Source organism: Phacochoerus africanus, chromosome 2, assembly GCF_016906955.1.
Source record: "Phacochoerus africanus isolate WHEZ1 chromosome 2, ROS_Pafr_v1, whole genome shotgun sequence".
NCBI lineage: Eukaryota > Metazoa > Chordata > Mammalia > Artiodactyla > Suidae > Phacochoerus > Phacochoerus africanus.
Genome location: NC_062545.1, coordinates 24,909,846 through 24,931,668, shown reverse-complemented (window position 1 = coordinate 24,931,668; position 21,823 = coordinate 24,909,846). Strand labels below are relative to the sequence as shown.

The 21,823-nt window shown below is 39.4% G+C and overlaps 1 long non-coding RNA gene and 1 other non-coding gene across 2 annotated transcripts; one reads left to right on the top strand and one right to left on the bottom strand.

Annotated features, from left to right (window-relative positions):
• Positions 1–2,346: 2,346 nt before the first annotated feature.
• LOC125121824 (U6 spliceosomal RNA) lies at positions 2,347–2,453 on the bottom strand. The gene has a single exon (XR_007133675.1). It is a non-coding gene; the product is annotated as a U6 spliceosomal RNA (small nuclear RNA).
• Positions 2,454–6,062: 3,609 nt separating this feature from the next.
• On the top strand, positions 6,063–20,540 carry LOC125120989 (uncharacterized). Its single transcript, XR_007133369.1, has 3 exons — positions 6,063–6,371; positions 8,107–8,154; positions 20,305–20,540. It is a non-coding gene; the product is annotated as an uncharacterized LOC125120989 (long non-coding RNA).
• The last annotated feature ends 1,283 nt before the right edge of the window (positions 20,541–21,823 follow it).

Genomic DNA, 21,823 nt, shown 5'->3' with positions numbered 1-21,823 from the left:
TTTTACAGTTTTATCATTTACTGGAAATTGGGAAACAGAGAAAATTAGAGCCGAATCTACCCAAGTTGTCAGTAGAGCTACTCAGGGGGAGAAGACACCTTCACTCGTGGACCTAGTGGAAACTCCTGGATTGTAGCAGTACCATGAGGTAGGAGAGTGATACTGTAATCCAGGAATAATATAATCCAATACTCTCTTCAAGGTCTGTTGGTTTGTTTGTAAGACTCTTGAAAAATTGTAGCTTCCAGTCTGTGTCAGTCAGATACCTTGTAGGTCCTCTCCATTTTACGAAGGAAAAACCAAGGTTAAAGCAAACCATGCACAGGTTTGGCAAAAACCATATTAAATTTCAGTACAGTCAGTTGTTCCTGTGCAAGTCTTATATTTTGCTTTATTTTCACTCACTGCCAAGCCTGGGGAAAATGACCAGTATTTTTTTTTTTTTAAGTGTAACTAAAATGTGCTTGAAAAACACCACAAAAATATTATCCTGTTTAGGTAAGGCCCAGGGCCCAAGTTAGAGGACTTCTTTAAAGGACGCAGGGGGAAAAAAAAAATCAACACCAAAAAAACAGTCATTTATTGAGAAAAAAATCATCTCTTTTCTGTCCCTGAAGCTCCTTAGCTCTCATACCTCTGCTTTGCATAGCAGCATTGCTGGTTTCTCTCTGAAGACTCACTCATTCTCCAGTCCTCTGGGAAGATACCAGTTTGTCTTCTCGACAGTGTGCCAAAAATGGAAAAAAGAATTTAAAGCAACTGTCAACCAGGAAATTTTTTGTTTGTTTGTTTTTTAAAAAAGAAAATTTGCCAACTTAGCCAAGAAATTTTGTCTAAGTTACAGACTGTCAGTCTTTATAATCCCTCTTTGTTCTTTTTCTTTTCTGAAACCTTCATTTTCACCGAGGGTAGATAATCTTTGGCATTATCCTCATTGGCTCAGCTTAGCTTTCAGTCCCTTGGGGTCCTGCTGACTCCATAAACTTTCAACTCCTAAATCCAGGGCTGGCTCACCCAGGAAAGAAAAAAAAAAAAAAAAAAAAAAAGCAAATTGAACAATAAAATTCAAGCTGTAGCTTCCGTTGTGACTCAAGAGCAGAAAATGTTTTTAATGGCCAAAAGCACAGAAATACCATTAATCACCAAGAATTTGTTGTGTCTTATTGGGGGCCCCAAGCAAACACCATTTTGCCCAATTCCATAACTATCTTGGATTTGAAAATTATCTGATTGAATATTCATGTAGGGTTGAGCATTTTGGAAATTCTTTCATAAAAATTATATAGCCCAAAGAGAAAGCAACACTTTTTTTCTCCTTTCTTTTCTTTTTCATTTCCAACCCCCCCCCCCCCCCCCCCCCCCCCCCCCCCCGCCTGCCCCCACCACCGCCTGCCCCATGTTTCTCTTCCTTTCCTTAGGCTCTTTTGCTGTGTCAGCCCTTCTATGCAAGATCGGTTTTCTGTGATCTATGGAAAACTCCCACCTCAGGAATTTGAAGCCTTCTGTTAAGTCTTTTTATTTTGTTGAGTCCAGGCTACAGATTTTGTTTTGAAAAAGTCTTAGAGGCTTATGTTATAGCCACACATTTTCATTTTTTGAGCTGCTCAGATAAAGTAGACCATGTTTTTTAGAAGGGGCTTTGCAGACATACTGTCTGGAACACTCTTCTAGTGTGTCATTGAAATTGTAATATTTGGAGGTTCACACAGTAAGTTGATGGTATGCTTTCTTTTTTTTCTTCTGGTGTTTCTAGAGCAATAAATAAGTGGCTGAAGGGATGTTATAAATTAATTTGTTGGCAATTCTTAGAATAAATTAGAATAAATCATTTGGGGAACCCGAGTAAATATTTATCGCAACAAACACATATTCAGATTTCATGCGGAAGAGAGCTGCATTTTCCTTCATGCGCAGAGATCAGATCAAAAGCTTGCATTGAGCAATAGGGGCTCCACATCTATTCTCTGGTCTTGGAGAACATAACTTCTTTTTTTTTTTATTACTCAATGAATTTATTACATTTATAGTTGTACAATGATCATCATAATCCAATTTTATAGGATTTCCATCCCATACCCCCAGCATGTCCCCCCACCCCCCAAACTGTCTCCTTTGGAAACCGTACATTTTTCAAAGTCTGTGAGTGTATCTGTTCTGCAAAGAAGTTCATTGTGTCCTTTTTTCAGATTCCACATGTCAGTGATAGCATTTAATGTTGGTGTCTCATTTCTGACTGACTTCACTTGGCATGATAATTTCTAGGTCCATCCATGTTACTAAAAATGCTGGCATTTCATTCCTTTTAATGGCTAAGTAATATTCCATTGTGTATATGTACTACATTTTCAAAATATGGAACGCTTCACGAATTTGCATGTCATCCTTGCTCAGGGGCCATGCTAATCTTCTCTGTATCATTCTAATTTTAGTATATGTGCTGCTGAAGCGAGCACAGAACATAACTTCTTGAGAGAGGTAGACTACAGTTTAACTAGAATATTTAGAATGCAAATAACAATTTTAAAGGAGATTCTTCTTCTTCTGGATTGGAATCAACAGCTTTAATAGTTCAGAACATTGTAATTTTGTATGCTCCATTCAAATAGAGAACGAATGGGGGAAGACTGCGCATTTGTTAAAAGCCTGGAATATGCCTGACTCCATATGTATTCTCCCCATATTACGTTTCCCATTTCACAGATTAAAAGACAGAGGTTCAGAGCAGTTAGGGGATCAAACCAGGGTCAAAAATGTAGTAAGTAGCAGTGCTAGGAAGATTTACGTTATTCCAAATCTATGCTCTTTTTCATTATAACCTATTCCTTCTAGTACGTAAGGATGCTAGTTTGATACTTGCCATAACTGCCTACCTAGGCAGGTACATGTCACAATTAGAATACTAATTCTTCCAGTGGTTTACCTACCAGAGATAATGGAGGCCATCACCTTTGGCTAACTAGCCTATTTAGGGATCTTGAGGATGAGCAGAGTGTCTTTTCCTTCTCACTGTGTTGCCCCACCCTCTACCCCAAAATGGGCAACTCAGGCCAGTCCAGAATTTCAGCCAATGTCAAAGTGTTCAGGGTGAGAAGATCAAGACATATAAGGGGGATGACAGTGGTTCTGGCCCTAAGTGCAGTTGTAAAATGGGTCGACATATTTTCTGGGATACCTGCCTCCCTTTCAGAGCTTTTGTCTCTATTCTGAGAATTCCTCTTCTCTCAGGCACCCTGGGTCTTCATACTCTTTCCACTTTCCCCTCAACACAATCTGCTCTGGGAAGCTCTGGCTTGGAAAGAATCTAATCAATTAATCATTACTTGCAGGAATGACTGTAGTGGTGGAATTTCAGGAATCAAGGCAGACAAGTGAAGACGAAATTTCAGAGCAGCAGAGGTTTCTAAACACTCTTCAATATAGGATATAGGTGACCACCTGTACATAGACTGTTTCTGGGTCAGGCCGATCCTGGAGGGAGACAGAAGTGTAATGTAGATGTCTGAAGGGTGCTTGACTAGAGTATGTGTCTGGAAAACACCACGAGTCATTTTGTTGGTGTATTGTCTCTCTGTCATCTTCCAAGTCACTCTACTATGAACTGTGGCATTTAGATTGAGGTGGGTAGGGGTGGGGAGTTGAGCATTTTCTTTCCTGCAGCTAGCCTCTCAGCCTTTTTAGGGGAAGGCCAAGATTCTTTTCACCATTGTAACTTGGTCAAAATATTTTCTATAGAAGAAAAAGTAATTATGAAGCTGGAAAGCTTAGGAAATGCAGCATAAAAATGAAGCACATTTTTTTAAAAAAGTAGTCTGCTGCCTGGCTGTAGTGCCAATAGAATCTGATGAGATTTTTCTAAAGTTGTTTCCATATGTCTTGTTTATTAGAAACTTCTTTGAAAGCCAAAACTTTTGGTTTTGGAGTTGAGAAGTTTCTTGGAGTGTTAGCAGTTTACCTGTCTCCTTACTGTAGATGGTCATCAAGGGCAGAAGGGCATTGCCAGTTTATAACATGATCCATGGTATAAAAAAAACTGAGGGAGTTTTCTTCCACAGCCAGTTCAGAAGCACCACTATTTTATCTAGAGAGCCAAGAAGTATTGGAAGCAAAGGGACTGTTGCAATCTGTGGCAGGGTAGGTAGACAATATATTTCTTCTGTGCTTGAGGGATTGGCCAACAATGCTTGTGATCATTGTTACTTGTTTCTCTCAAAAAGGAGGCGGTGAAAGGACTCAAGGAACACCTCTGTATATTCCACACTGTGAGAGGATGTGTTGCAGAACTAACACAAAATAAACTAGGTGGAAAAAAGACAGAGAAGAAGGAAATCTGCATCAACAAATATATGTCATGAGTGAAATATCTTTTTCTGTTGGTAGAAATTAGGCACATTCACAATTCCTTTTGTTTTTGTTTTCTAATTTGCATCCTTTTATTAGAGCATAACTCAAGTTGTTTTCTAATATTTCTTTTAAGTCCACCTTCCCCCAATAGTTTATGAACTGCACAAGGGGGCATGCATTGTTAAAATTTTTGTTTTTGTTTTTTTCTTTTCAGGGTCGCACCTGTGGCATATGAAAATTCTGGGCTAGAGGTCGAATCAGAGCTGCAGCTGCTGGCCTACGCCACAGCCCCAGCAACAGTAACAACAGATCTGAACTGGATCTGCAACCTACACCACACCTTGTTGCCATGCCCTTAACCCGCTAAGCAAAGCCAGGGATCAAACCCACATCCTTATGGATACAAGTCAGGTTCTTAACCTGCTGAGCAACTATGGGAACTCCAAAATTTTTGTATCCCTGGCATCAATTATGCTTCTGGGCACAGAACAGTTCCCCAACAAGTTATTTTTAAATGACTGAAGTTATTTTTACATTCTAGAATTTTCATTCTAAAATAATCACTTCCCTGGGAATGAGACACCCCTGTGAGTTATTTCAGAGAATTGAGTTTAAGCAACAACCTGACTCGAGTAGGACTAGACAAGTAAGGAGATGTCAGTCTCTCTTACTGTAAATTGACTGAATCTGAAACATGCATGTGGCGAAATTAGTCAGAGAGGATACCTTGAGGCAGGGAAGATCACAAAAGATGATGGGAGCCCAAAGGCCAAGATCAAAGAAGCAACACTCAGATAGTACCTGAGAAAAGCAGGTGAAGATGCAAACATTGAGCATAAGTAAAACTCCTGATATTCTGAAGTACAGAGAAGGAAACTTTAGATATTCCTAATCTTTGTCCCAAAATAGGGTCTCCTTAGCCTCCCACCAGGGGCAAATAATAGGATGTAAAACACTATGGAATAGAAGACACTAAACATTCATAAGATCTCATCCTGGTTTCTGAGTATACTAGATAAAAAGGAAGTCACTCATTTTATGCTGAGGAAAATAATTAGGACAACTCTTAGATATCTTGAGTTTTGTGTTAACTTTTTCACATTTGTTGTCATTATCTCCATCCAGTTTTCCATAGTGAGTAATGACATCTTAACTAGAAAAGGCTTGTGTACTTATTCTGGGTTGTATATGAAAGGCGGGAGGCGAAAGAATCATATGGTACTCTGTCATCTATCTTGGGAGTCTACCTTGGAGAGAAATAAATCATAAGACATGCAGTAGGAGGGGGCAGCCTTTGTGTTTTTTTAAAAGAAGGTTAAATAACTGTGAAGAAGATGTTTGGGACTGTAAAGTGACTCCAAGTTTTTCATTGGGAGTAGCTTGGAGGACTGTGACACAGCTGAGGGTAAGCAAGAGCAAATTAAGCTGTGTGAAGATGCTTTATCCCAGCCTCCAAGAGACACCAAGAGATCCCTAAGCATTCAAAAAATGATGAAACTTTATTATGTCAATCAAAGTAAATCTTATGTCATAACAACTTGACAGTGAACTCTCTGCTGATTGGAAGGAAGTTGCTGTGTATAAACCTGGCATCGTCATGGGTGCACGTGCTATAACTTCTTGGACGGGCCTCTAGATATGACAGAGAGCCTGCCAAGATCACCAAATGCACCAGTAGCCACCACCTGTGGTTCTTGTGGGAACGAAGGTTGCAGTCATAAGGAATCTTCAACACACCTCTAGGAGTAGGTAGGGAAGTGAAAACATTTAGAGATTAGGTGGGACTTTTTTTTCTTTCTCTTCTTCTAGTTTATGGACATGACTGCAAAAAAGAAAAGAGGTAATAACTGGGTACATAGAAGGCATCCAAAAGAAAGAATTTATCTTCTGGATCATGATGGGAATGTCCGGAAGATGGACTACTGAAAGTGGAAAAGGTCACTGGACCAAAGTGGAGAACGGAGAACATACTTAAGAAGGATAAGTGGATGAAGGGGGAGGGAGAAAAATCAAGACCAACTACCAAGAAGGTAATGAAGATAGTGGGCATGACTAGAGAAGGAATCTGTATAGTGGAGGTGGTCCTTAGTAATTATCATCTCTCATTGATTCAACAAATTTTAGAGAAGTTCACTAAGAATAATATTTATGACCTTAGCGAACTATATCCGTCAACCCAAAAGAGGAGGTGACAAAATAAATTTGAAAGCAAAGAAGTAAATATAATGTTATTGAGAGTGCTAAGGTTTGATGGGACGAAACTCAGGCTAAAAATATCAAAAGAAAAAAATATCAAGAGAAAGACTTACTTGATTCAAAAACTTATCTAGCAGAAGAAAAACAGAATAGCACTGTATATAACCAAGGATACATCTATATAAAAACAAAGGTAAAGCCAAAAAGGCATAGGAGAAATGAACCAATTATATTGCCATGAGAATATACTTCAAACCACTTAGGAAGAGGAAAAATATGAATCTTATATTTTTGGTGTTAAGTCTTGGTATGAAGTAACCCCTTGCAGTAATGGGAGAATAATGACTGTCTTTTGGAAGATTAACTTTGATAAAATTAAAGTATTTAATAAGAGTTTGACTTTTAATGTTGACATTTTTAATCTCTAAAAAAGAGGGAGAATACAAGAGGGGTAGATGTCGGTATGGAAATTCTGAGAGATAAAGGTAGTGAGGGAGTAACCAGAATATTGGAGTTCAGACTACTGTGAAAGTGCATGTGTCCCCTTTACCCAAAATGATGTTCCTGGGCACAGCAGTACCGTCAATTTTTAATGGTCTGCAATGGGATTAAAGCAAATATTTGAAAACTTTTATAGCAATTTTTTGACCACATTTTTATTTTTCAAAATTACAACTGATACCTTGCTGTCTTCCACTGGAGGCCTACCTGCCACGTCTCTAGTAACCCCTGAGAAGTTACAGCATATTTTGTGAGTACTCAACACCAACATTGATGGGTGGAAGAAAATTGCCTTTGCCATCACTGCAATTAAGGGTGTGGGGCAAAGACGTGCTCTTGCAGTGTTGAGGAAAACAGACACTGGCCTCACCAAGAGGGCAGGAGAGCTCAACATAACTGTGGAAGCACAAATAGGAGTGATGTGGCCACAGGCAAAGGAATGGCCGGAGCCACTAGAAGCTGGAAGAAGCAAAGAATGGATTCTTCCTAGAGACTTTGGAGCCTGCAGACTCTTGATTTGGTTTCAGGCCTCTAGAAATGTGAGAGGATAAATCTCTGTTCGTCTAAGCTACCCAATTTGTCGTAATTTGTTAAAACAACTTTAGAAATATAATACAGTGACTTAAGATAACTTCTAGAAAATGAAGCAAAAAAATCTGATGTTTAACTTCAGGCTAACTTTAATGCCTTTTACTCTGACCTGTCACTTAGCAGCCTTTTAGACGTTATAATGCTTGGATCAAGTGTTTTAGAAATATATTGAAAGGTAGGGAGGTCACAGAGAAATAGAGAGTACATGGTGTGGTGTCACGTACTAGGTGGGAATCCTGGCTCCTCTATTCACTTTGCCTGTCTTCTCAAAGTCTCAGTTCCCTCAACCAAAAACAAAGTGTCATAAACCAAACTAATTGTGTTAGTGTGAGGACTGAGTACAGTGACGTGTACATTTCTTTGCAAATTTACAGCACTCATCCCATGCTAATTACTGAGACTTATTCTTTTCTCAAGAGAGACTGAAGAGGTGATGTTGGCAGTACCCTTTCCATCCACTCTCTCTCTCTGTTGTAGATGCAGTGGCACTGGGTTGCCCATCTTCCGACCACAGCAAGTGGCAAGGTAAGCATCCTCCTGTCTCTGGATGCACAGTCCTAATATCTGTATCTGTAGGAGCAACAGAAAGTCCCTGGACCTGTTGAGCAGTTTCTACTTGAAAGAAAACCTCAGCAGCTACCAGTCTAAAACAAAATAGCTGTTTTTGGTAAATCTTTTTTTTTTTTTTTTCCACGATTCAGATGGACAATACTAAATAACTCTATTCACCAGGCCAGCTCATTTTTACTTGTTTACTTACACCCCGCCTTGTTCCAGAAAGGATTTAAAGTGGATTACCTATTAATACCACACAAGATAAAATAAAGTGAAAAATAAGTGGTGAGGAAAGTAGGACAACAGGAAAAGGAGACTCAGAAAAATAAATGAAACCAGGAATGAGTTAGACTCATCTGTTGTAAAGTTTTTCCCTCACCAGGCTTGGCCACAAGTGTGTCTCTAAGCTTTCTTGCTATTAATACAAAAAAGGACTCTAAATCAAGGTCCCCAACAAGGTACTCTTTAAGATATACGTTGAGTCTGCCCAGAACACTGGCTATGGGAGATCAAGGCCCTAAAGCTCTTGACACTGTGTAACAATCTTCATTTTAGCCTGGATTAAAAAAATACCAGGGGTTCCCACTGTGGCTCGGTGAGTTATGAACCTGACTGGTATCCATGAAGACTCGGGTTCAATCCTTGGCCTCACCCAGTGGGTTAAGGATCCGGTGTTTCCTCAAGCTGTAGCATAGGTTGCAGATGGGGCCCAGAACTCATGTTGTTGTGGCTGTGACATAGGCGAGCAGCTGCAGCTCTGATTCGACTCCTAGCCTGGGAACTCCCTTATGCAGCGGGTGTGGCTGTTAAAAGAAAAAAAAAAAAAACAGTAAAGCATAAATGATATTTGTGTCTTTGAGGAAGATGATTTCCTGATATCCTGTCTAATATAAATTAGCTATAAAGTTTATATTTGTGAAACCGTTGACTAAGTGTACAGGATGATTAACTATAAATCAGATAAGCAAAAGGAGGCATCTGCCAAAAGGGATCACTTTGGTTTCAGAACCATTCACCTATAGCCCTTCTTTTCAGCACTAATCAGGGCAAGCTTGATTTGTAGCCCTCTCTGTTCATGGAAGTAAACTCAGTGTCTGCTTACAACAGAATGTCTATTTTTCTCTTCTCTAAAGCAGGGGGAAATGCATCCAGCTTATAGAAAAATGTCATTAAATTATTAGATTCAAGTTAAAAGGGAAAGGGCAGTTGGAGCACATGTCTCTGTTTTCACCTCACTGAAATCATGATTAAAGATGAATTCAGCTAGCTTTTGGGGAATGAATTGGGCAGCTAATTCATGGGGGCAGGGACAGAGATCCCTTCATGGTGTTGCAGTGTTTAAAATAAAATAGTTTATAAGGGTTATATCAAATTGTTGTGTAGTGAAAATTGATGATGAGTAAGTAACTATGGCCCTTATGCCTCTTTAAACCTGAATTATCTCTCTCTGTTCTCTGGCAGTGGTTGGTAAATTTTTTCTTTAAAGGGCTAGGTGGTAAATATTTTAATCTTTGTGGGCCATATGTTTTCTGCCCTGCAATTGCAGTGCAAAATCAGCCATAGACAACCCACAAGTTAATGGGTGTAGCTGTGTTCCATTAAAGCTTTATTTAACAAAAGCAGGTGCCAGGGGAATTGGCCATAGTTTGCTGAATCCTATTCAGTGATGTAGAACAGTGGAGTTTTAAGTCTGTGTTTAGTTTTCACCTGTATTCTGAACTATTTTCTGAGGAGAATTTTGGTTTGACAGCCAGCATCCTGAAGATGATGGGAAGGTCTTGTAGGTAATAAGACCTTAATTTTTGAAACAGGTCATTGCCACCTACACACCAGTTTTCTAAAGCATGGAGCTCTCCATTCTATCAATAAGACAGGGAAACTATTCTCAATCTTCAGTATGGCCTCAACCTCTATGTATCAGAGCCGACCTAATTGTCAAGGTCTGACTGAAACACAGATGAGGGAGAAAATTTAATGGGCACAAGCATGATTCATTACTTTTTTTTTTTTGTCTTTTTCTATGGCCACACCTGCAGCATATGGAGGTTCCCAGGCTAGGGGTCTAATCGGAGCTGTAGCCACCGGCCTACGCCAGAGCCACAGAAACGTGGAATCCAAGCCGTGTCTGCAACGTACACCACAACTCACGGCAATGTGGGATCCTTAACCCACTGAGCAAGGGCACGGATGGAACCCGCAACCTCATGGTTCCTAGTTGGATTCGGTAGCTACTGAACCATGACGGGAACACCATGATTCATTACTCTTGATTTTAAAAAGTTTAGCCTTGTATCAAGCCAGTTCATAAGAATATTTGTATTTTACAATGTTACCTTCTCTTTTCTAGAAGTCCCCTCACAGAATGTCAATTTGATAACACTCTTTGATAATCTATTAAGGATTGTATATAAAAGTGACAATTTGGAGGTCATATTTCCCTTTGTAAGATGGCTGCTGAAGACACTTTCCATTAGATTGTTTTCTGTTTTTTTTGTTGTTATTGTTGTTTTTTGCCCTGCACTCATGGTATGTGGAAATCCTCAGGCCAGGGATTGAAATTGCACCACAGCAGTTACCAGAGCCACAGCAGTAACAATGCTGGATCTTTAACCTGCCAAGCCACTGAGCCACCAGGGAACTCCCAGTTGTTTTGTGTTCTTAATGTAAAACTTTGTGATCCCTCTGAGAGTTTAGAGGGATGACAAGAGTGTCTTTCTTGTCATGCTTCCTATCATTAAACCAGATAGTGCAGTGTAACTTCCATATTACCCTCTGGTACTATTTTTTAGCTTTGTTTCCAAAAAGTTAAGCTAAGTATATGCTCCACTGTATAGATTTATACATAGTTGAGGTTTGCTTACTCAGGTGTCTCTTCCTTTTCATTCTTAGTCTCTACATTTTTTTTCTGGTTTTGCTGGATCTGATTGTATTTGTATCTTAATATGGAATACCACAGAAGTATAAATAACAAATACATAATAAAGTTTGGGCTTTTGAAAATGTTAAAGACCACAAAAGGACATTTTCATTACTGTTTGAAACTAGAAAAACAAGGAAGCGATCACCAAGATGCCTGGGGCAGATGGTGTAATGATAACAGATTAACAAAACTATTAAATTTGTGTTTTGCTTTCAAATTCTGCAGCTAGGAAAGTGGTCTGCATGCTGGAAAGATAAGAACAAGTGATACCTTGAACTGTTTTTTTTGAGTTTCTTGTTTTCTTGGAATATATTTTTTATTTTTTCCCTTTTTTTTTTTTAAATCTTATCTCATTGTATTTTTACCCTGGGAGGTAGTCACAGTAGTTATTATTATCCTATTTTACTGAGGAGGAAATTGTGACTCAGCGTTAAATGACTTGTCCACACTCACAGACAATGCAAAGAGGGAGGTGACTGCAACTCTATGTAAATAAATGGACAGTAAGGCAAAGCCTGGTCACTTTAAATAAATTCTAGTTGCCAGCAGTGGATGCAGGTTATGCCAGCCTACTGAAAAAACTGGGGTGCAGAGCAAATGGCAGATATTCAAAATATTCTTTTTGAATGAGTGAATATAAAGTGAGCATTAATCTTAGTAGTCACTGAGTTATTGCAGAGACCAAAAGATGAATGAATAAGGGAAATATTAGTCCATTTTTCAAAAAGAGGGAGAGATTTCACAAGCCATAAACAGGTCCACTCCACTGTTCTCAGAGGTGACCCCTGAAAAAGTCAATAATGGATTTTCAAGCTAATTGTTTGTGAGTGTTAACAAAGGAATGTAGTGGTTACTAGGAGCGAACCTAGATTTATTTATAAGGAATGCCATGTTACGCTTGCTTAATTTCTCTTCTTGCTTTTGAAACAGAGCTACTCTAAGATCAGAGGATTGACTAGGAAAATTTAACTTTCACAATAATATCATAAAAGTAGCAACCACCTGTTGAACACTAACTGTATCAGGCTCCATTTGCCTTATTTCTGTAGTCCTGCAATAGCACATAGGTACATTGCTATTGCCTTTATTTCAGATGAGACAGAAGTTCATTGAGAGCATTGCTAGTGAGTGACTGAGCTGGAGTTGAAGCCAGATTTGTCTGACTCAAAACTGTTGGTGGTAAGTAATTCTGACACCATTTGGTATTGCCACACAGCCAGGCTCATGAGATCTTTGAGGCTAAAGGGAGCCAAGGATGTACAGGTTGGGTCATAATATCTTTACATAGAGTCACAGCAGGCTGAAAACAAATCTAAAGTATGCTGATGAGTATTTTGGTCTTAATTTGCTTTATATTTGGGATCCTTGAGGTGGATAAAGACATAGAAAACATACTTATTCCTTCTACAGTGGACAACATCAAGAAAAAGAGCCATTCTTATCACTGCTATTAGCTAACATTTGTATGGCGTGTTTCATTTTACAGATTACTTTCACTTAGCTTGTCGCACTTGATTCTCACAACCTGTAAAGAAGACTTATTTCTAGCTCCCAAACTCTCCCTCTTGCCCCCTCGCACCCCCTCATTTTTTTTTTTTTTAACAGTGAGCAGAACTGAGGTTCAGGGAAATCAAATGACTCAGTCAGAGTCATATGGTGAATAATCTGGGGACTTCTGTTTTCTGTCACACTGCAACAGATATGGAGTCATGATTAGACATAATATCAAAACATGCAAATACAAGATCAAAACCATTATAACGAAATGTGAAGGTGATATATGTGAAGTCTAACACTGAAGGAAAAACTATGTTTTCCTAAGCCAACATTTCATTTTGATTACTAATAATACTAATTTAATCTTGGCCTAGATTAATGGAAACATAATATTTACATCATCATAAGCAACTGAACGTGTAACTTTTCAAAACATACATGGGATCCATATTTCCTGGACCTATTATTTGTTAAAATCCTCATGACTTCTCTGGTGGTTCAGCAGGTTAAGGATCCAGCGTTGTTACTGGTGTGGCTCTGGGTTACTGCTGTGGCACAGATTCGATCCCTGGCCTGGAAACATGCCTCAGGCATGGCTAAAGGCAAACAAACAAGACCCAACTCAGACTAAGCAGAGGGTACCTAAAGGCAGGTAACCAGTGCAGAGACCATGGGCTACATTTGAGAGTGGAAGGGAATGAGGAATGAAAGTTCTAATTTGTTTCAATGTTTTAAAGTCATCATGAGGAATAGGAAAAATTAAGATTTGCTCTGTGTTGATTGGTCTAGGTCCAGTATGCTATTGGTATATAACAGGACAAAAGCACAATGGTGTAAGCATCAGGAAGTCAGATTTTTGGTCTTTTTTTTTTTTGTCTTTTGTCTTTTTTTTGTTGTTGTTGCTATTTCTTGGGCCGCTCCCTCGGCATATGGGGGTTCCCAGGCTAGGGGTTGAATCGGAGCTGTAGCCACCGGCCTACGCCAGAGCCACAGCAACGCGAGATCCGAGCCGCGTCTGCGACCTACACCACAGCTCACGGCAACGCCGGATCGTTAACCCACTGAGCAAGGGCAGGGACCGAACCCGCAACCTCATGGTTCCTAGTCGGATTCGTTAACCACTGCGCCACGACGGGAACTCCAGAAAGTCAGATTTTTGGCTCAACATAAAAAATAATTCTAACAGTTGAGCAGTTTCTGATGGAATGAGCACTGTTATGAGTTTTTTTTGTCTTTTTTTTAATTTAAATTTTTATTTTTTTTAAGGGCCGTACCCACAGCATATGGAAGTTCCCAGGCTAAGGTTAGAATTGGAGTGGGAGCTGCTGCTGGCCACAGCCACAGTCACAGCCACGCGGGGTCTGAGCCATGTCTGCAACCTACACCACAGCTCACCGCAATGCTGGATCTTTAACCCACTGAGCAGGGCCAGGGATCAAACACCTATTCTCATGGATACTAGTTGGGTTTGTTACCACTGAGCCACAATGGAAACTCTATGAGTTTTTTAAAAAATTAATTTATTTAAACAAAAAAGAAAATCCAGAACAATTCATCCATTTCTCCCACTCTTCACTCCCTACTTCTGGCATCTACTAATCTGTTTTCCATATCTATGAACTTGTTATTGTTTGTATGGTTTTTTAGATTACGTGTATGAAAGAGATCATATGGTGTTTATCTTTCACTGTCTGGCTTATTTTGCTTGCCATAATGGCCTTGAGGTCCATTCATGTTGACATAAGTGACAAGATTTCATTCTTTTTTATGACTGAATAACATTCCATTGCATGAATGCATGTATGCATATATGTATGCATACATATGCACACACATACACACACATCCTCACAATTTCTTCATTCCTCCATTGGTGGAAACTTCCGTATCTTGGCTATTGTAAATAATACTACAATGAACGTGGGGGTGCATATATCTTTTCAAACTAGTGTTTTCATTTTCTTCAAGAAATGAAAGAATTCCACCCAGAAGTGGAATTGCTGGATCCTGTAGTAGTTATATTTTTAATTTGGGGGAGAATGCCCGTAATATTTTCCGTAGTAGTTACGCCAATTTACATTCCTACCAGCAATGCACAAGGGTACCATTATGTCTACATTCTCATCAACACTTGTTAGTTCCAGTCCTTTTGGTAATAGCCATTCTAACAGGTATGAGATGATATCTCATTGTGGTTTTGATTTGTGTTTTCTGATGATTAATGATGTAGAGCATCTTTTCATGTACTTGTTGGCTATCTGTGTATCTTCTTTGGAAAAAATCTCCTATTCAAATCTTCTGTACACTTTTTAGTTGGATTGTTTATCATGTTATTTTTGCTGTTGAGTTCTTTATATATTTGGATATTAGCACTTTGTCAGATATATGATTTGAGAATATTTTATCTCATTCCTTAGTTTGCTTTTTCATTCTGTTGATGGTCCTTTGCTGTGCAGAAGCCTTTAGCTTGATGTTATCTTGCTTTTTGCTTTTGTTGCTTTTGCTTTTAGTGTCAAATTCAAAAAAATTATTGCTGAGACCTATGTCAAGGAGTTTTGGCCTATGTTTTCTTCTAAGAATTTTGTAGTTTCAGGTCTTGCATTCAGTTTTTTTCACCATTTATGATTGGTGTAAGATAGTTGTAAAATGTCATTCTTTTGTGTGTGGCTTTCCAGTTTTTCCAGCATCATTTATTGAAGAGACTATTCTTTCCCCATTATTGAGTCTTGGCTCTTTTATTATAAACTAATTGACTATATATGTGTGAGTTTATTTCTGGGCTTTTTGTTATAGTCTATTGACCTATGTATCTGTTTTAATGTCAGTATCATGCTGTTTTAATTACCATAGCTCTGTAATGTAATTTGAAATCAGGGAGCATGCATCTCTAGCTTTGCTCTTTCTCATGATTGCTTTGGCTAGTTCAGCATCTTTATGGTTCCATACAAATTTGGGAACTGTTTATTCTGTTTCTGTGAAAAATGCTATTGGAACATTGACAAGTATTGCATTGACTCTGTGTATTGTTTTGGATAGTATGGCCATTTTAACAATATTCATTCTTCCACTCCATGAGCATGAGATATTTTGTTTTGTTCTTGCTGTTTATTAATTGAATTTTGTCCTCTCAAAATTTGTGTGTTAAGGTCCCAGTACCCCAGAGTGTGATATTGTTTGAAAAAAGGGTTTTTGAAGATGTAATTAATCAAGATGAGGTCATACTGAAGTAGGATTGGCCCTAATCCAATATGACTGGTTTCTTTTTATTTTTTTATTTGTTTATATTTGATACTTTGTACTACTGCAAGACAGTTGTGATATCAGTTTCAAAACTGACATTTTGATCTTTTATTCTTTTTTAATTTTATCTTTTCTATTTTTCTATTCATTTTATCTTTTTTTTTTTTTTTTGTCTTTTTAGGGCTGCACTCAAGGCATATGGAGGTTTCCAAGCTAGGGATTGAATCAAAGCTGTAGCTGCTGGCCTATTGCCACAGCCACAGCAACACCAGATCTGAGCCGCATCTGCAACCTCCACCACAGCTCATAGCAATGCTGGATTCTTAACCCACTGAGCAAGGCCACAGATCAGACCTATGTCCTCATGGATCCTAGTTAGGTTTATTTCCACTGAGCCGTGATAACTCCAAGGTAGCTTTTTAAAACTGGAAATGTGGGAGTTCCCATTGTGGTTCAGCAGAAACAAATCTGACTAGGAACCATGAGATTTCGGGTTTGATCCCTGGCCTCACTTAGTGGGTTAAGGATCTGGCATTGCTGTGAGCTGTGGTGTAGGTTGCAGATGCAGCTTAGATCCCACGTTGCTGTGGCTGTGTTTTAGGCCAGCAGCTGTAGCTCCAATTAGACCCCTAGCCTGGGAAACTCCATATGTTGTGGGTGTGGCCCTAAAAATAAAATAAAGTAAAATAAAATAAAATAAAATAAAACTGGAAATTTGGACAGGAACATGCACACAAGGTGAACAGCATGTGAAGATGAAGGCAGAGATTTGGGTGATGCTTCTACAAACTAAGGAATGCCAAACACTGCAAACCGCCAGAAGCATAAAGCTTTTCCCTTACAGCTCTCAGGAGGAACCAACACTACTGAATTCTTGCTCTTGGACTTCTAGCTTCCCAAACTGTGAGACATTTCTGCTGTTTAAGCCACAAGGTTCATGGTATTTTGTTATGGTAGCCCTAGTAAACTAATATACTACTGTACCCTGTTTCTAGAACTGTGACTAAATAAAGTAAGCATTCAATAAAATTTTTTTTATGGCCACACCCATGGTATATGGAAGTTCCTGGGCTAGGGACTGAATCCAAGCCTCATCTGCAACTTCTGCTGCAGCTGCAGCAGCACCATATCCTTTGACCGTCTCCACTGGGCTGGGGATTGAACCTGTGCCTCTGCCAAATCTGTCTGATTCTTAAATCTACTGAGCCATAGCAGAAACTCCCAGTAAATATTTTTTTGAGTGACTGTTGAAAATAAATAAATGGATAATGAATGAATATATTTTACCTCAGGAAAGTCATTTATTTTTTTCTAGTCCTCAGTGTTGTCATTTGTAAAATGACATCTGCTACAGTGTAGAAGATTTATCCAGTTCTTGTCTGTTCTACTACATTCATAAAAAAGAACTCTTATGACAGAAAAATTGATCATATATTAGAAGTTATCCAGAGAGCTTATTTAATCAGAATCTCTATTAAAAAAATACAAGCAGACATGAGTTTTAGGGATGATTGAAATTTTAATTTGACCTGAGGCAATACTCTGAAATGAATAATTTCCTGAGTTTGCTTTCAGATTTTGATCCTGTGTTTTTCCTTGACGAATTTATCTATTTATAGCAATCAGGTCAGTGAGACTGTGTGAGTTATAGGCAAAGTGATTTCATCGCACTCCAGGCTCAACTATATTTCAGAATAGAATCTTCCTTATTGAGGACTGAGCCATCAGCAAAATCATGGTACAGGAATTGAATTAGAACAGAATGCAGAAAATTGTCTTCATAGTTGAGAAGTTTGGGCGTGTCATTACCTGAGATGATATTAAATTTATCAGTGTGCCTTCAAATAATAAGCTTTGAAGAAGGAGCTGGATGAACAGTGAGCAGAACTCCAGAGAGTGATCTGGATGTGGAAAGATTCATTAGTCTGGATGCTATCTAGAAAGCTTCAGCTGGCCAGAATGAGCTTATATGTTAAGACTGGCTTAGGTGGGCTCTCCAGGGTTGATTTGCAGAGGTGATTCTTCAGAAACCCAGTTCACTGGACAGAGCTCTGGCTCCATTTCCTTTTTTAGATCCTTTACCTTCCAGTGAAACTACAGGGCCCTGTTCTCCCCAACTCTGTGTTCAGAACCTTTGACCCCTCTAGTGTGGAAGTCTTCCAAGTGTCCTATCATTGAAAGTTAACATTTTCTGCTTTATTCTTTTTCCTTCTACTCTTTAGAAACTCGTATTTCCTGAGGTGGATATTTACGCCAATAAAAGAATCGATTACTCAGTGTGCAAAACTCTTGGATGGATGGGTGAGGAGGGTAAAAAATTTATAGCTCCAATAGATTCATCTTCTCTCATTAGTGGTCTGTTGTGTCCTTTGGGGAAGATATTTTGAGCCAGGATTTTGGTACTTTTCGGCTTCACTAACTCTTGGATTCTCTTAGGTACCCATCACAGTGTTAAATATATGAAATTAAAATCAGCAAAGAGCAGAATATCCTTCTTGCTTTCCCATCTCTACCCCAGTTTTGCAAATGGGTCAATAAAAATAGTGTCCTTGGTGTGGGCAAGGGTGTAAATTCATACAGTGAAAACTCAAATGGAAAACAGATCCCCAGAACACAGGCTATATTTCAAATCCTTGGATTATGGAGAGCAGTTAGAGAAGAAACCTTAAATGTCATCTAATTTAACTCACTTATTTTACAGATTAGGAAAGAGAATGCTCTAAGAGGTTTTCTGACTAGCAGACCTTATATTCTTCATGTAGCTCTATATTTTTATATATTTAGGATTTTTGTTTGTGTGTTTGTTATTCTTCCTTGCATTATCTCTGCCTGATCTAGGGCAATATATATATACATAAAATAGGAGTGTGGGTAAATCAACCAAGATCAAAGAGCTAGCAAACTGAAAGAACTTGGATGAAAGTTCATGTTCCCTGGTTCTTAGTTCCTTGCTCTGTGATTTGAGCATTAAAGCAAATCAAAACTGGGTGAAGATTAGAATTTGTGGTTTCTAGACTCAGATAAAATGGACTGCTGTGTTATTCTCTATAGTCTAATATTTGTTATCAGCCTCTACGGCAATGGTTCTATTTCTTCTGGAGGATGGAGTAATGATTCCCATTTGAGATTCTGAATATCAGGAATCCTCTTCTCAGAAAAATGTACACACACAGTTTGCACATAAGTTCAGCAGATTGAGGGAAGGCCCCTAAGCTCTGAACTAATGTTCTAAATATTAATGTCAACTCATGTTTATTGAGTGTTTTCTATGTTCTAGGCATTATTATTAGGAATTTACATGTACTACATCGTTTAACTCCTGTGACACTTAAAAGCAGGTTTCTTTCTAATTTCCACTCTATAGAAAGAATAGAGACATTTAGAGAACGTCTGTTTATTAAACACTATTTAAAAAATACTGATGATTCCAGGTGCTAAGGACACAATGCTACAAAAAATGGGCCCTTTACAAATCCAACTAGTATCCATGAGGATGTGAGTCTAATCCCTGGCCTTGCTCAGTGGGTTAAAGGATCTGGCATTGCCATGAGCTGTGGTATAGGTTGCGGATGCGGCTTGGATCCCATGTTGCTGTGGCTGTGGTGTAGGCTGGTAGCTGCAGCTCTGATTTGACCTCTAGCCTGGGAACTTCTATATGCCATTGGTGTGGCCCTAAAAAAAAGAGGAGGGGCAACGCCTGCCCCCATCAAACTTGGAATCCAATGAAGCAGGCTGATTGCATGTATACATGGAAATATGCCACAAAGCAAACAGACATGGAGAAGTGTGTCAGGCAGTGGTAACAACACATACAGGTGGAGTGTTGGAGGAATCTAGAGGAGGAGGTCAGGCTTGGATCACCAGGAGAAACAGGTATAAGGGGCACATAACGAGGGGCTGCAGAAGAGGTGACCAAGTGGACGTGGGTGGGACTAAAATCCTTTCCAGAGGTCAGCTCCAGAGGAGAGATCCCAGAATTAAACCAGATCCATCTGTCTCCAAAGTCAGCCTGTGCCCATTGTTGCAGCAGTTGAATTCTAACTATGATGTCTCTTGGCAGTACTTTGTAATATCCTATCCTGATCTTCTCCATGCCTATGGGAAGTACACTTTCCTAAAGTGCCCAAAACAGAGTTTCGTGGACAATCTATGATGAATGACCAAGTTTGTTTGTTTGTTTGTTTTCTTTTTTTTTGGCCACATTGGCAGCATTTGGAAGTTCCTGGGCCAGGGTCAAATTGAAGTTGCAGCTGTGGCCTGTGCCACAGCCATGGCACCGCTGGATCTGAGCCACATCTGTGCCTTACACTGCAGCTTGCAGCAACGCCAGATCCTTAACCCACTGAGCAGGGTCAGAGATCAAATCTGCATCCTCACAGAGACAACGTTGGGAAGGTCCAAGTTTTAAAATACTTAATTTGTCGCACTGTGCTCTGATCTTTTGTCCTTCTTTTCTGTTGCAGGATCAGTATGTCACCCCTTCCATGAAGCCTTGATCCCCAAGCTTGTCCCCATGTCTGGAGGGGCTCTAAGTCGCAACACAGAGAATCTTGGATGATTATAGGTTCACGTCTAGAAATTTCCCACCTCACCCTAAATATCGAGGGATTATGGATCTGGACTGGTGCCTTAATTTGGTGAAAAAAAATAAAATCTATTTCTAAAAAGGTACCTAAAAGTGCTTCAAGCTCTCACTGTTGCCCCCACATCTGCAAAGCCCTGCCCCAAACAATTGGGCTTTATTTATTTAAAAAATTTTCTTCTTTTTTTTGGTTGCCCATGTCATATGGAGTTCCCAGGCCAGGTATCAGATCTGAGCCACAGTTGGGACCTGCCAGATCTTTAACCCAGTGTGCCAGGCCAGGAATTGAATCTGTGTCCCAGCACTCCAGAGAGGTCACCAATCCTGTTGCACCACAGTGAGAACTCCGTTGGCTTTTATTTTTTCTTTCCAGAGCTACAGCTTGCTGACACATGTGATTCTCAGGCCTGAGGCTGAAGTCCTGCTCAGTGACAGGGATAGATACCCAGGTCATGTATGACTTTCAGTCTGTCCTCCAGCTGATGTACTTGGTGTGTCACCACCAATGAGTACGTCACACATGGCAAACAGAAACATAGTGCCAATTTCAAGATCTGTTAGAAACACAAGGCAGTGGAAATGATGGCTGATAGAAAGAAATGGTTGGAATTGGCAGAATGGTTGATAGAATGGTTGGAATAAGAAATTCTCTTCTAAAAGCTTCTAGGGGATGCTGACAAACATTGGGAAATAAATAAATACACTTTATGATAATGAAAATGTACTTGACAGTGGGCTTTTGAATGAGCACGGTGAGAGACTAAATTGGACAAAATGTGGCCATGATGTTTGCCTACCACCATCCAGAGCTACTAGTCAGGTCAGGCTGAGAGCAAGCATCTGAGCATGAATGTAAAGGCTATTGGAATGCAATGTTCCCAACTACTGCATTAATAACTTTCAACAACCTTCACTCCTGGACATGATGTAATTAAGTTTTGGGTTGGGGAAGTAAGATGGCCTGTGGTCTGATATTTTCACTTGAAAGCAAGTGGGAAGACAAAAGCAAACAAGCTTTTTGGCTATGAGAGAATGAATGACCTTCCAAGTAAGGAATTTAAACCAGAGCTTTTGACTTCAGAGGGGAATGAGGCTGCAGAACCTTTTTGTAGCAGAGATTTAAGGTGGAGAAATGGTTGTGGGTTATAATGCCCCCCGACCCCCATCAAAGCCCCCGAGCACGTACATCCTTCTCATTAAACATACCACTCTTGAGGGTTCTGATCGCCCAGAACCCCCTTTGAGCAGAAAAACATTATTATTAACATTTTTTTGCCTTTTTTTTTTAAACACAGGGCTAGCATGCCAGCACATGCTTGAATACTCTCACAGTTACATATAAACTTAAAAAGAGGCCCCTTTCCCCCTCGCCTGACTCATACTCCATGCATCACATAACC